At 52.3% G+C, this 13,909-nt stretch overlaps 2 non-coding genes across 2 annotated transcripts; both read right to left on the reverse strand.

The window, feature by feature from the left end:
- Positions 1 to 2,057: 2,057 nt before the first annotated feature.
- On the reverse strand, positions 2,058 to 2,139 carry trnas-gcu (transfer RNA serine (anticodon GCU)). Its single transcript has one exon. It is a non-coding gene; the product is annotated as a tRNA-Ser (tRNA).
- Positions 2,140 to 6,016: 3,877 nt separating this feature from the next.
- Positions 6,017 to 6,098, reverse strand: trnas-gcu (transfer RNA serine (anticodon GCU)). The gene has a single exon. It is a non-coding gene; the product is annotated as a tRNA-Ser (tRNA).
- Between the last annotated feature and the right edge of the window lie 7,811 nt (positions 6,099 to 13,909).

Here is a 13,909-nt window from a genome sequence, read left to right on the forward strand (position 1 = left end):
CTGGTGGACACCGGCGGTAAGGGATGCTGTCAGGCTGAAGAAAGAGTCCTATCGGGCCTTTCTGGCCTGTGGTACTCCGGAGGCAGCTGACAGGTACCGACTGGCCAAGCAGAATACGGCTTCGGTGGTTGCCGAAGCCAAAACTCGGGCGTGGGAGGAGTTCGGTGAGGCCATGGAAAACGACTTCCAGACGGCTTCGAAGAAATTCTGGTCCACCATCCGTCGCCTCAGGCGAGGGAAGCAGTGCACCATCAACACTATTTATAGTGGAGATGGGGTGCTGCTGACCTCGACTCGGGACGTTGTGAGTCGGTGGGGAGAATACTTCGAAGACCTCCTCAATTCTACCGACACGCCTTCCATTGAGGAAGCAGAGCCTGAGGACTCCGTGGTGGACTCATCTATCTCAGGGGCTGGAGTAACCGAGGTGGTTAACAAGCTCCTCGGTGGCAAGGCCCCGGGGGTGGATGAGATCCGCCCGGAGTTCCTTAGGGCTCTGGATGTTGTGGGGCTGTCATGGTTGCCACGCCTCTACAACATTGCGTGGACATCGGGGACAGTGCCTCTGGATTGGCAGACCGGGGGGGTGGTCCCCCTTTTTAAGAAGGGGGACCGGAGGGTGTGTTCCAATTATAGAGGAATCACACTCCTCAGCCTCCCTGGTAAGGTCTACTCAGGGGTACAGGAGAGGAGGGTCCGTCGGGAGGTTGAATCTCAGATCCAAGAGGAGCAGTGTGGTTTTCGTCCTGGCCGTGGAACAGTGGACCAGCTCTACACTCTCTACAGCGTCCTTGAGGGTGCATGGGAGTTCGTCCAACCAGTCTACATGTGTTTTGTGGACTTGGAGAAGGCGTTCGACCGTGTCCCACGGGGAGTTCTGTGGAGCGTGCTCCGGGAGTACGGGGTACTGAGCCCCTTGATACGGGCAGTTGGGTCCCTGTACCACCGATGTCAGAGTTTGGTCCGCATTGCTGGCAATAAGTCGGATTCATTTCCAGTGAGGGTTGGACTCCGCCAATGCTGCCCTTTGTCGCCGATTCTGTTCATAACTTTTATGGACAGAATTTCTAGGCGCAGTCGAGGTGCTGATGGGATCCGGTTTGGTGACCACAGTATTTCATCTCTGCTTTTCGCAGATGATGTGGTACTGTTGGCTTCCTCAGGCCGTGATCTACAACTCTCACTGGAGCGGTTCGCAGCCGAGTGTGAAGCGGTTGGGATGAAGATGAGCACCTCTGAATCTGAGACCATGGTTCTCAGTCGGAAAAGGGTGGAGTGCCCTCTCCAGCTCGGGGAGGAGATCCTGCCCCAAGTGGAGGAGTTTAAGTATCTTGGGGTCTTGTTTACGAGTGAGGGGAGGACGGAGCGAGAGATCGACAGGCGGATCGGTGCAGCCTCCGCTGTGATGCGGACGCTGTATCGGTCTGTCGTGGTGAAGAGTGAGCTGAGCCAAAAGGCGAAGCTCTCGATTTACCGGTCGATCTACGTTCCGACCCTCACCTATGGTCACGAGCTGTGGGTCGCGACAGAAAGAACAAGATCTCGGGTACAAGCGGCCGAAATGAGTTTCCTCCGCAGGGTGTCTGGGCTCTCCCTTAGAGATAGGGTGAGAAGTTCGAACATCCGGGAGGGACTCAGTGTCGAGCCGCTGTTCCTCCACGTAGAGAGGAGCCAGATGAGGTGGCTGGGGCATCTCTTTAGGATGCCTCGTGGACGCCTCCCTGGGGAGGTGTTCCGGGCATGTCCCACCGGCAGGAGGCCCAGAGGACGACCCAGGACACGCTGGAGAGACTACGTCTCCCAGCTGGCCTGGGAATGCCTCGGCATCCCTCCGGCAGAGCTGAAAGATGTGGCTGGGGAGCGGGAAGTCTGGGCTTCCCTGCTGAAGCTGCTGCCTCCGCGACCCGACCCCGGATAAGCGGAGGATTTTGGATGGATGGGTGGATGATTTAATTGGCTTTAGACAATTAAAAATCCCAGAGATACCTCAACATATCCTAAACAACAGGGTGAAACAACCTTCCCACAATATAACCAACTAAGAAAATGCAGCGATTCGATGAGGATGGGATTCGAACCCATGGGTGTAGAACACAATGGATTAGCAGTCCATCGCCTTAACCACTCGGCCACCTCATCAGCTCTTGTGGTTTTCCAAAGGACTGAAAAGTGTCTCTAAATTCAGAAGGCTTAGTAACCAAGATGAAGTTGGATATTTTTGTAAGTGTAGAAAGGTAGTATTGGGTTAAACTCTGTTTACTTGGACCAGGACTGTGTTTAGACTTTGGTTCCCTTTCAATTTAAAGACTGATTCTAATTTCTCAAAACCTTGCATGTTTCAAGAGAACCCTCCACATCCCCTGAGGGACGGGTTTGATTGAACACATGGACTGAAAAGTAGCTCCCAGTCCAGATGGTGGCTGAGCATAATGACGATGCGGAACTTTAAGTTTTTTGGAAGTCAAGAAATGCAACATTTCTGTCATATTCGGTTTGGTAGAGCAGGACTGCACTTAGACGTTGATTCTTTTAATATTTAGATACTGATTTAATTGAGCTGTCACCTTATCATGGTGGAAGGGTTTGCGTGTCCCAATGATCCTAGGAGCTAAGTTGTCGGGGGCTTTTTTGCCCCTGGTATTGTCACCCTTGGCACACAGGTCCTAGGTGAGGGTCCAGACAAAGCATGGCTCACAAGAACCCCAATGATGACCACAATACATGGACCACGATTTCCCTTGCCCGGACGCGGGTCACCGGGGCCCCCCTCTGGAGCCAGGCCTGGAGGTGGGGCTCATTGGCGAGCGCCTGGTGGCCGGGCCTGCACCCACGGGGCTCAGCCCGAAGAGGCAACGTGGGTTCCCCCTCACATGGGCTCACCACCTGGGGGAGGGGCCAAAGGGGTTCGGTGCAATGCAAGTCGGGCAGCGGAAAGAGGCAGGGACCTTGGCGCTCTGATCCCCGGCTACAGAAACTAGCTCTTGGGACATGGAATGTCACCACTCTGGCTGGGAAGGAGCCTGAGCTGGTGTGCGAGGCAGGGAAATTCTGACTAGATATAGTCGGGCACACCTCCACACACAGCTTAGGCTCTGGTACCAGTCCTCTTGAGAGGGGTTGGACACTCTTCCACTCTGGAGTTGCCCAAGGTGAGAGACGCCGAGCAGGTGTGGGCATACTTATTGCCCCCCGGCTTGGCGCCTGTACACTGGGGTTCACCTCGGTAGACGAGAGGGTAGCCTCCTTCCGCCTCAAGGTGGGGGGACGGGTGCTGACTGTTGTTTGTGCTTATGCACCAAACAGTAGTTCAGAGTACCCACCCTTTTTGGAGTCTTTGGAGGGTGTGCTGGAGAGCGTTCCCCCTGGAGACTCCCTCGTCCTGCTGGGGGACTTCAATGCTCACGTGGGTAACGACAATGAGACCTGGAAGGGCGTGATTGGGAGGAATGGCCCCCCCAATCTGAACCCGAGTGGTGTTCTGTTACTAGACTTCTGTGCTCGTCATGGATTGTCGATAACGAACACCATGTTCAAGCATTAGGGTGTCCATATGTGCACTTGGCACCAGGACACCCTAGGCCGCAGTTCGATGATCGACTTTGTAGTCGTGTCATCGGATTTGCGGCCGCATGTTTTGGACACTCAGGTGAAGAGAGGGGCGGAGCTGTCAACTGATCACCACCTGGTGGTGAGTTGGCTCCGATGGTGGGGGAAGATGCCGGTCCGACCCGGCAGACCCAAGCGTATTGTGAGGGTCTGCTGGGAACGCTTGGCAGAATCCCCTGTCAGAAAGGGTTTCAACTCCCACCTCCGGCAGAACTTCACCCACGTACCGGGGGAGGCAGCGGACATTCAGTCTGAGAGGACCATGTTTCGTGCCTCCATTGTTGAGGCAGCCGATTGAAGCTGTGGACGCAAGGTTGTCGGTGCCTGTCGTGGCGGCAACCCCCGAACCCGCTGGTGGACACCGGCGGTAAGGGATGCTGTCAGGCTGAAGAAAGAGTCCTATCGGGCCTTTCTGGCCTGTGGTACTCCGGAGGCAGCTGACAGGTACCGACTGGCCAAGCAGAATACGGCTTCGGTGGTTGCCGAAGCAAAAACTCGGGCATGGGAGGAGTTCGGTGAGGCCATGGAAAACGACTTCCAGACGGCTTCGAAGAAATTCTGGTCCACCATCCCTCGCCTCAGGCGAGGGAAGCAGTGCACCATCAACACTATTTATAGTGGAGATGGGGTGCTGCTGACCTCGACTCGGGACGTTGTGAGTCGGTGGGGAGAATACTTCGAAGACCTCCTCAATTCTACCGACACGCCTTCCATTGAGGAAGCAGAGCCTGAGGACTCCGTGGTGGACTCATCTATCTCAGGGGCTGAAGTAACCGAGGTGGTTAACAAGCTCCTCGGTGGCAAGGCCCCGGGGGTGGATGAGATCCGCCCGGAGTTCCTTAGGGCTCTGGATGTTGTGGGGCTGTCATGGTTGCCACGCCTCTACAACATTGCGTAGACATCGGGGACAGTGCCTCTGGATTGGCAGACCGGGGGGGTGGTCCCCCTTTTTAAGAAGGGGGACCGGAGGGTGTGTTCCAATTATAGAGGAATCACACTCCTCAGCCTCCCTGGTAAGGTCTACTCAGGGGTACAGGAGAGGAGGGTCCGTCGGGAGGTTGAATCTCAGATCCAAGAGGAGCAGTGTGGTTTTCGTCCTGGCCGTGGAACAGTGGACCAGCTCTACACTCTCTACAGCGTCCTTGAGGGTGCATGGGAGTTCGTCCAACCAGTCTACATGTGTTTTGTGGACTTGGAGAAGGCGTTCGACCGTGTCCCACGGGGAGTTCTGTGGAGCGTGCTCCGGGAGTACGGGGTACTGAGCCCCTTGATACGGGCAGTTGGGTCCCTGTACCACCGATGTCAGAGTTTGGTCCGCATTGCTGGCAATAAGTCGGATTCATTTCCAGTGAGGGTTGGACTCCGCCAATGCTGCCCTTTGTCGCCGATTCTGTTCATAACTTTTATGGACAGAATTTCTAGGCGCAGTCGAGGTGCTGATGGGATCCGGTTTGGTGACCACAGTATTTCATCTCTGCTTTTCGCAGATGATGTGGTACTGTTGGCTTCCTCAGGCCGTGATCTCCAACTCTCACTGGAGCGGTTCGCAGCCGAGTGTGAAGCGGTTGGGATGAAGATGAGCACCTCTGAATCTGAGACCATGGTTCTCAGTCGGAAAAGGGTGGAGTGCCCTCTCCAGCTCGGGGAGGAGATCCTGCCCCAAGTGGAGGAGTTTAAGTATCTTGGGGTCTTGTTTACGAGTGAGGGGAGGACGGAGCGAGAGATCGACAGGCGGATCGGTGCAGCCTCCGCTGTGATGCGGACGCTGTATCGGTCTGTCGTGGTGAAGAGTGAGCTGAGCCAAAAGGCGAAGCTCTCGATTTACCGGTCGATCTACGTTCCGACCCTCACCTATGGTCACGAGCTGTGGGTCGCGACAGAAAGAACAAGATCTCGGGTACAAGCGGCCGAAATGAGTTTCCTCCGCAGGGTGTCTCGGCTCTCCCTTAGAGATAGGATGAGAAGTTCGAACATCCGGGAGGGACTCAGTGTCGAGCCGCTGTTCCTCCACGTAGAGAGGAGCCAGATGAGGTGGCTGGGGCATCTCTTTAGGATGCCTCGTGGACGCCTCCCTGGGGAGGTGTTCCGGGCATGTCCCACAGGCAGGAGGCCCAGAGGACGACCCAGGGCACGCTGGAGAGACTACGTCTCCCAGCTGACCTGGGAATGCCTCGGCATCCCTCCGGCAGAGCTGAAAGATGTGGCTGGGGAGCGGGAAGTCTGGGCTTCCCTGCTGAAGCTGCTGCCTCCGCGACCCGACCCCGGATAAGCGGAGGATATTGGATGGATGGGTGGATGATTTTATTTTGGCTTTAGACAATTAAAAATCCCAGAGATACCTCAACATATCCTAAACAACAGGGTGAAAACACCTTCCCACAATATAACCAACTAAGAAAATGCAGCGATTCGATGCGGATGGGATTCGAACCCATGGGTGTAGAACACAATGGATTAGCAGTCCATCGCCTTAACCACTCGGCCACCGCATCAGTTCTTGTGGTTTTCCATAGGACTGAAAAGTGTCTCTAAATTCAGAAGGCTTAGTAACCAAGATGAAGTTGGATATTTTTGTAAGTGTAGAAAGGTAGTATTGGGTTAAACTCTGTTTACTTGGACCAGGACTGTGTTTAGACTTTGGTTCCCTTTCAATTTAAAGACTGATTCTAATTTCTCAAAACCTTGCATGTTTCAAGAGAACCCTCCACATCCCCTGAGGGACGGGTTTGATTGAACACATGGACTGAAAAGTAGCTCCCAGTCCAGATGGTGGCTGAGCATAATGACGATGCGGAAGTTTAAGTTTTTTGGAAGTCAAGAAATGCAACATTTCTGTCATATTCGGTTTGGTAGAGCAGGACTGCACTTAGACGTTGATTCTTTTAATATTTAGATACTGATTTAATTGAGCTGTCACCTTATCTTGGTGGAGGGGTTTGCGTGTCCCAATGATCCTAGGAGCTAAGTTGTCGGGGGCTTTTTTGCCCCTGGTATTGTCACCCTTGGCACACAGGTCCTAGGTGATGGTCCAGAGAAAGCATGGCTCACAAGAACCCCAATGATGACCACAATACATGGACCACGATTTCCCTTGCCCGGACGCGGGTCACCGGGGCCCCCCTCTGGAGCCAGGCCTGGAGGTGGGGCTCATTGGCGAGCGCCTGGTGGCCGGGCCTGCACCCACGGGGCTCAGCCCGAAGAGGCAACGTGGGTTCCCCCTCACATGGGCTCACCACCTGGGGGAGGGGCCAAAGGGGTTCGGTGCAATGCAAGTCGGGCAGCGGAAAGAGGCAGGGACCTTGGCGCTCTGATCCCCGGCTACAGAAACTAGCTCTTGGGACATGGAATGTCACCTCTCTGGCTGGGAAGGAGCCTGAGCTGGTGTGCGAGGCAGGGAAATTCTGACTAGATATAGTCGGGCACACCTCCACACACAGCTTAGGCTCTGGTACCAGTCCTCTTGAGAGGGGTTGGACACTCTTCCACTCTGGAGTTGCCCAAGGTGAGAGACGCCGAGCAGGTGTGGGCATACTTATTGCCCCCCGGCTTGGCGCCTGTACACTGGGGTTCACCTCGGTAGACGAGAGGGTAGCCTCCTTCCGCCTCAAGGTGGGTGGACGGGTGCTGACTGTTGTTTGTGCTTATGCACCAAACAGTAGTTCAGAGTACCCACCCTTTTTGGAGTCTTTGGAGGGTGTGCTGGAGAGCCTTCCCCCTGGAGACTCCCTCGTCCTGCTGGGGGACTTCAATGCTCACGTGGGTAACGACAATGAGACCTGGAAGGGCGTGATTGGGCGGAATGGCCACCCCAATCTGAACCCGAGTGGTGTTCTGTTACTAGAATTCTGTGCTCGTCATGGATTGTCGATAACGAACACCATGTTCAAGCATTAGGGTGTCCATATGTGCACTTGGCACCAGGACACCCTAGGCCGCAGTTCGATGATCGACTTTGTAGTCGTGTCATCGAATTTGCGGCCGCATGTTTTGGACACTCGGGTGAAGAGAGGGGCGGAGCTGTCAACTAATCACCACCTGGTGGTGAGTTGGCTCCGATGGTGGGGGAAGATGCCGGTCCGACCCGGCAGACCCAAGCGTATTGTGAGGGTCTGCTGGGAACGCTTGGCAGAATCCCCTGTCAGAAAGAGTTTCAACTCCCACCTCCGGCAGAACTTCGCCCACGTACCGGGGGAGGCAGCGGACATTCAGTCTGAGAGGACCATGTTTCGTGCCTCCATTGTTGAGGCAGCCGATCGAAGCTGTGGACGCAAGGTTGTCGGTGCCTGTCGTGGCGGCAACCCCCGAACCCGCTGGTGTACACCGGCGGTAAGGGATGCTGTCAGGCTGAAGAAAGAGTCCTATCGGGCCTTTCTGGCCTGTGGTACTCCGGAGGCAGCTGACAGGTACAAACTGGACAAGCAGAATACGGCTTCGGTGGTTGCCGAAGCAAAAACTCGGGCGTGGGAGGAGTTCGGTGAGGCCATGGAAAACGACTTCCAGACGGCTTCGAAGAAATTCTGGTCCACCATCCGTTGTCTCAGGAGAGGGAAGCAGTGCATCATCAACACTATTTATAGTGGAGATGGGGTGCTGCTGACCTCGACTCGGGACGTTGTGAGTCGGTGGGGAGAATACTTCGAAGATCCTCAATTCTACCGACACGCCTTCCATTGAGGAAGCAGAGCCTGAGGACTCCGTGGTGGACTCATCTATCTCAGGGGCTGAAGTAACCGAGGTGGTTAACAAGCTCCTCGGTGGCAAGGCCCCGGGGGTGGATGAGATCCGCCCGGAGTTCCTTAGGGCTCTGGATGTTGTGGGGCTGTCATGGTTGCCACGCCTCTACAACATTGCGTGGACATCGGGGACAGTGCCTCTGGATTGGCAGACCGGGGGGGTGGTCCCCCTTTTTAAGAAGGGGGACCGGAGGGTGTGTTCCAATTATAGAGGAATCACACTCCTCAGCCTCCCTGGTAAGGTCTACTCAGGGGTACAGGAGAGGAGGGTCCGTCGGGAGGTTGAATCTCAGATCCAAGAGGAGCAGTGTGGTGTCTCTAAATTCAGAAGGCTTAGTAACCAAGATGAAGTTGGATATTTTTGTAAGTGTAGAAAGGTAGTATTAGGTTCAACTCCGTTTACTTGGACCAGGACTGTGTTTAGACTTTGGTTCCCTTCCAATTTAAAGACTGATTCTAATTTCTCAAAATCTTGCATGTTTCAAGAGAACCCTCCACATCCCCTGAGGGACGAGTTTGATTGAACACGTGTACTGAAAAGTGTCTCCCAGTCCAGACGGTGGCTGAGCTTAATGACCATGCGGAAGTTGGAGTTTTTTGGAAGTCAAGAAATGCAACATTTCTGTCAAATTCGGTTTGGTAGAACAGGACTGCGCTTAGACGTCGGTTCTTTCTGTATTTAGATACTGATTCAATTGGCTTTAGAACAAAAATCCCAGAGAAACCTCAACATATCCAAAACAACAGGGTGAAACAACTTTCCCACAGTGTAACCAACCAAGAAAATGCGTTGAGGCAAGGAGGAGACGATACCACCCCGTCCTCCCGTCCGTTATTATGGGGAATGTTAGATCCCTCCCCAATAAAATGGACGAGCTAACAGCGCTAACCCGACACGAGAGGATTGTCCGGGAGGCTAGCTTGCTGGTGTTCACGGAGTCGTGGCTACCAGAGCTAACGCCGGACGCCGTCGTGGAATTGGACGGCTTCCAAATACTACGCGCGGACAGGACACTGAAGAGCGGTAAGAGGAAAGGGGGAGGGCTGGCTGTGTTTGTTAATCATAGATGGTGTAACCCTGGGCACATAACTGTTAAGGATCAACTTTGCAGTCGGGACATTGAGCTAATAGCTGTTAGCATGCGTCCGTTCTATTTACCGCGAGAGTTCAGTCATGTGATCACGGTGGCGGCGTACGTGCCACCCTCTGCTAACAGTGAGACAGCCTGTGACGTACTGACTGCAGCTGTGAGCAGGCTACAAACACAGCACCCAAATACCCTGCTCCTTATCTCTGGTGACTTCAATCATGCTTCTCCCATCTCCTCTCTGCCTTCATTCACACAATATGTAACCTGCCACACCAGAGACAATAAAATATTGAACCTTTTCTATGCCAACACCAAGGAGGCGTACACATCACTGCCCCTCCCCCCGCTGGGCAAAGCTGACCACAACTTGGTTGCTCTCCTGCCTGTGTACAAACCTCTGGTCCACAGGCAGCCAGCTGTGACACGCACAGTTCAGCGATGGTCCGGAGAAGCCGAGGATGTCATGGTCCGTTTCCGTCATGTCATGTTTTGTTTACGTTTGCTCAACTGGCGTGGGGGGGGCGTTTCCTTCCAGCGCGTGTCCTGTCGTGTCGTGTTGGCTGGAGAGACGCGCCCACCAGCCACGCACCAGCTACTCGTTTACTCCTTTATTACCTCACTGCTGGAGAGACGCGCCCACCAGTCCCACACCCGTTACTCGTTGACTCCTTGATTAATTCACTATTTAAACGCCCCGCGCTGACTACTCTGCGTCGGTGCATTGACCTTTTTTGGATGGCACTGTTGCCCTTTGTTCATCGTCCTTGCTCATGCGTCATGCGTCATGCGTCATGCGTCATGCGTCATGCTTCATGCTTCATTGTCACGGTCGCTTATCCCTGGTTCCTGTCCCTGTGTCATAGTCCTGTTTAGTTCTGCCCAGCCGCGTTTGTTAGTCGTCGTTGTTTTGCACTTTGTCACGTTTGTTTGCTCCAAGTACCTTGTTTGCGAGTGATGGGTAGATGAGGCATCCTGTATCGTTTCGACACAGTGACACAATGTAATGACACTGTGTTGACACTGTGTTGCTGAATACTGACACCTGGTGTACTTGCAGGAAACACGTCTGGGATCCGTCCCTTAAGGGGGGGGGGGGGTACTGTCATGATCCGCGTCGGGCATGACAGGGTTTTTTGTTATTGTTTTTGTGCGCATGCGGTTTTGTTATTGTTTTGCTTGCTTTCGGGGCGTTTCCCCCTCAGCACTCGTCCTCACCAGTCACGCACCTGCTCATCGTTACCCATCACACACCTGATCCCCATCTGCTCCCCTGATTACCGGACTATTTAAGCTTCCCATGCCATCAACCCAGTGTCGGATCATTACCCCGCTTGGCTCCCTGTTGCTGCTCTGTTTTGGACTGTTACGGCTGCTCCCCGATCTCGCTCACGCTTAGGTTCCCGCTCTCGCCCCCGCCCTCGCTCCCGCTCTGGCTCCCGCTCTTGTCCCTAGTTTTGTCACGGTCTTCTTTCCTCGGTTTTGGTTCTGTTTAGTCACGTTAGTTCGACTAGTACCTTGTTTGCCTTTTTGGTTTTGATTTGTCAAATAAATTCCCTTTAAGTTACCCTTATCCCTGCTTCCTCGCATCTTGGGTCCTTCCCCTCCTCGCCGAGCGGCGATCCCTGACATTTCCAGTATCTGCATTTCAGCGACCCTCATTCACGCGCATTTACACAATGCGATATATCTTCCGGCGAGACGGATACTACAGATCCAGATAGGGGGCATCAAACATCATTTAATCAAGGGCAGATGGTTGGCATGAACAGACATTACGTGAACTTATGGATGCAGTCGCGGTGTTAGCGAACGGTTTCCTCCTGACTGATCAGATAGGTGCCAGGGCAGTCTGCCTCCCACAGTGCAGCAGCAAGGGCCCAGTTGCACTCAGGGTCCAACATCCATGAGCTCAATTTGTAATGGCCACATGGTTCTGCCACTAATCTAGGGGCACTACACTCCAAACCAAAAAAAAAAGAATTATAGGCACGTCAAATTCACACAGACTAGACTACTAAAACCACCATCCAAGCTGTAGGTAGCCGCCCTCGGATCTACTTTTAATAAAAACCTCGGTGAATAAAAACTACAAGATAAAATAAACAACCCCTACACTAAAACTAGTAAAACCTACCCCTAATAAATATTAGCTCAGTTGCGCCCCCTACTGCCCAGCTATCACAGTCCACGTAATATGATAGGGGGGAATAGGGTAATAGGGTCGTCATGCTCGATGGCGCGAATACTTTTGGGGCGGTGGTGTCCTCCGGGATCTGTCCACGTATCGGGGATAGCCTCTCCGGGTACAGTGCAGAGGGGCAGTTTCTTTTGGAGGTGCTGGGAGCATTGTACCCGAACACTGCATATCTCGTCCCGTCGGCTGTGGCGTCTGGCTTCCGTGCGGCGTTGGAGCGAGAGGTCTGCATGGAGAGAGTCGTGTCGGCTGAGGCGTCTTACTCACGTGCGGCGTCGTTGCGGGACTTGTCCATGCAATGTTGTGGCAAGAGTGTAGAGTATCGTGCGTGGCGGGCGTTATTCCGATCCTCCTGTGGCACCGTCTTTATATGCTCCGCTCAACCCTCCCTGGCCAATCGGGGTCGTCAGGTGCTCATCAGGCCACGATCCGAGGTACCTGGGGAAGAGGTTCACTCTCACGTGCTCTCACACACACAAACACTTACTCATTTTTGCCAATTGTGAGGTCCACTTTATTTTAGTACACTTGTGGGGTCTATCCTTTCCAGTGGCACTACAGCTGTGAAAAAAATCTGGAACAATCCCCCAAAAAATCTGATTAAAATTCTTCTAATTTGAAGTGATATTTATAAACTTTTTTTTTCTGACCTGTTTTTTGGTCACTTGTCGGGTCCTTTTTTTTAGCGGTAAAGGATAATGTAATCATGGCAGTCAATCTAAACAGAACAAAGGGTAGACTGCTAGGAGCCACTTTTGTGATCCCGGCATGGAAGTCCATTGTTTCAGAGGGATCTCGTTCACACCTTTGTTGCAGCCTTGATCTAATCTTCCTGCATTCCTCTCCTGAGGGTCTTGTCATTAGCATGGTCCAAACTTCGGTTACACTTAAAGGATTTCATACATTTGACTATTAAAGGAATATAAGAGTTTGAGCTTAACATAGTTCATTAGATGTTGCTGCATCCAGTGTATGAAAATGTGATACTGTAAAATGCTGAGAGTGTGTGTGGGGGTGAAACTGTGTGTGTGGGAGCATAAGCAACAGAATGGGGGTTGCGGGGGTTGTGCAAGGATGGAATGTTGCAGGATCACCAGAAGGAGGGGAAAGCCGAAATGAACAAAGCACAACCAGGAGGAGTCGCCACGGGATTCGGCGGGAGAAGAAAGACCAATAAGAGCAAGCTAAAGTTAACTGCAGGATACATTCTTTTGCTGTCTTATCTTTCCTAAAGTAATGTCATCAGTATCCACAGTATGTGTGGAACATTTAAATGTTGCAATTTGGTTTTGTTATTTTTATCTAGTTTCCGTCTTTGTGCCATTGCCATCCAAAATTCTGTATCTTCATATCCGTCTTTATTCACCTCTCTTTTTTTTCTTTTTTTTCCTCCTCTCTTTGTTTTATTTTGTAAGTCGACTATTTTTTGTCTATTAAGCTGACCAGCGAATTCATATTTTGTTATCCATGAGTTTAAATGTTTTACTTTTTCCGGACATTGGCTTTCTATAAATTTCCAGTCCTTACACGTCAATTGTTGTTTCGGATCCTTTTTGTTAGCTTTTTTACTGTTTCCAAAATGAGGTTGCAAGCCTCCATGCACACTTTTCCCATTCACACAGTTTTTTCTTTTTTTCTCTTTTCAAACGCGCGTGGAGGATACACCCTGTTATCCTCTATCAGTTTTATAGACTATCTCTGTCTCTTCACGTAACATTGACTAGTATTCTTACGGTTTTACACAGTTTTAAAGACTTACTCTGTCTAGTCGTAGTGGAGTCCGCCCTCCGATATCCACGGAATTTAACTACTAATTTGCAGAGGAGTCCGCCCTCCTGTTTATGCGGAATTTAACTACGTACCTTCACATGCACACATTCATCCCATTCGGAAATGACACACTCACCAAAGATGAGCCGAGTGTCTCCCTCCGCAGCTTCCCTTCAACCTTCAGTATTCAGCAGCAGAGCCGAGGATCAGGTTCCAAAAAAAAAGAATAGTAATCCTCGTCGTGGCCACGATTGTTCCCGGTCGTCGGCTCCGCCCCTGGACACCTCCAGTATGTTGGGTTCACGGCTCTGAAGGACCAATTTTATGTCAGGTTCGCCAATTTGACATATAGGGTTCATAGCTGAAAAGAGAGAGGCACCCAGCTCAAGTGGATACAGAGAGGTCAATAAAGGTTATTTGGCAACTTCATCTCCCTTCTGTTCCTCGATGTTTTTCATACATTCCCTTTAATAACATCGAGGAATCAGATTACACTTCGAGAAATCAGATTACAC

The sequence above is a fragment of the Idiotropiscis lumnitzeri genome, chromosome 9 (genome assembly GCF_059441095.1).
Source record: "Idiotropiscis lumnitzeri isolate Australia: NSW breed Sydney's pygmy pipehorse chromosome 9, RoL_Ilum_1.0, whole genome shotgun sequence".
NCBI lineage: Eukaryota > Metazoa > Chordata > Actinopteri > Syngnathiformes > Syngnathidae > Idiotropiscis > Idiotropiscis lumnitzeri.